We start from the raw sequence: 827 nt of genomic DNA, 5'->3' as shown, positions 1-827 counted from the left end.
GCAAGGTTGAATAGTGTCCTAGCTGAATCAGTATCCTCTAGACACTCAACTTAGAACACATGTGTTTTGATTGCCACATAACATAGGACATTCAATTCGTGGTTTTCTGAAAAAGCTACCTAGATGTTCGGTCGAGCTGATTGCTACACTCGCTCAAGTTAGTACCCAGACCCAACATAGGCTCTACAAATTTCAATATGTAGGTATTGTAGTGGCTATTGCACATCACTGACCTTCTTGCATCTAGTGTAGTGTTAACTTCAAAGGTTCATACATAAAATGGTCCTGCCTGATAGCAAAATACAATCATTTGTATTACAAATTATCAGGAGTACTACACTTGAAATATGTACTTCTTCTCTTACACTCATGGAACTTTAGGGAGTACGTCTCTGGCTATAATGGTAGTGCAGTCATGACACCTAAACCAGGAATACCTGAAGTCCCACTGGAAACCATTTTTGCTGTTCCATGCTGCATTGTGGCAGTTGTTGCAGTGGATCAACATGTCTTTGGTTGTTCAGGAACCTTTCTAGGCTTTCAAATTCGATGACGAGGAACCCACTTTCAGACTAATAATGGCTGGAGACGGCTTGAATGGGTAATGAAGAAAAACTTTAATATAAGTTTAACATAACAGCAAATGTACAACGTTCCGACAAGGTTTTGTCATCATTGTCGAAACGTTGTACATTTGCTGTTATGTTAAACTTATAGTAAAGTTTTTCTTCATTACCCATTCAAGACGTCTCCAGCCATTATTAGTCTGAAAGTGGGTTCCTCGTCATCGAATTTGAAAGCCTAGAAAGGTTCCTGAACAACCAAAG

The sequence above is a fragment of the Limulus polyphemus genome, unplaced genomic scaffold (genome assembly GCF_000517525.1).
Source record: "Limulus polyphemus unplaced genomic scaffold, Limulus_polyphemus-2.1.2 Scaffold2049, whole genome shotgun sequence".
Taxonomy (NCBI): Eukaryota; Metazoa; Arthropoda; class Merostomata; order Xiphosura; family Limulidae; genus Limulus; species Limulus polyphemus.
The sequence above is the reverse complement of the archived record's forward strand: the minus strand, read 5'-3'. Positions refer to the sequence as shown.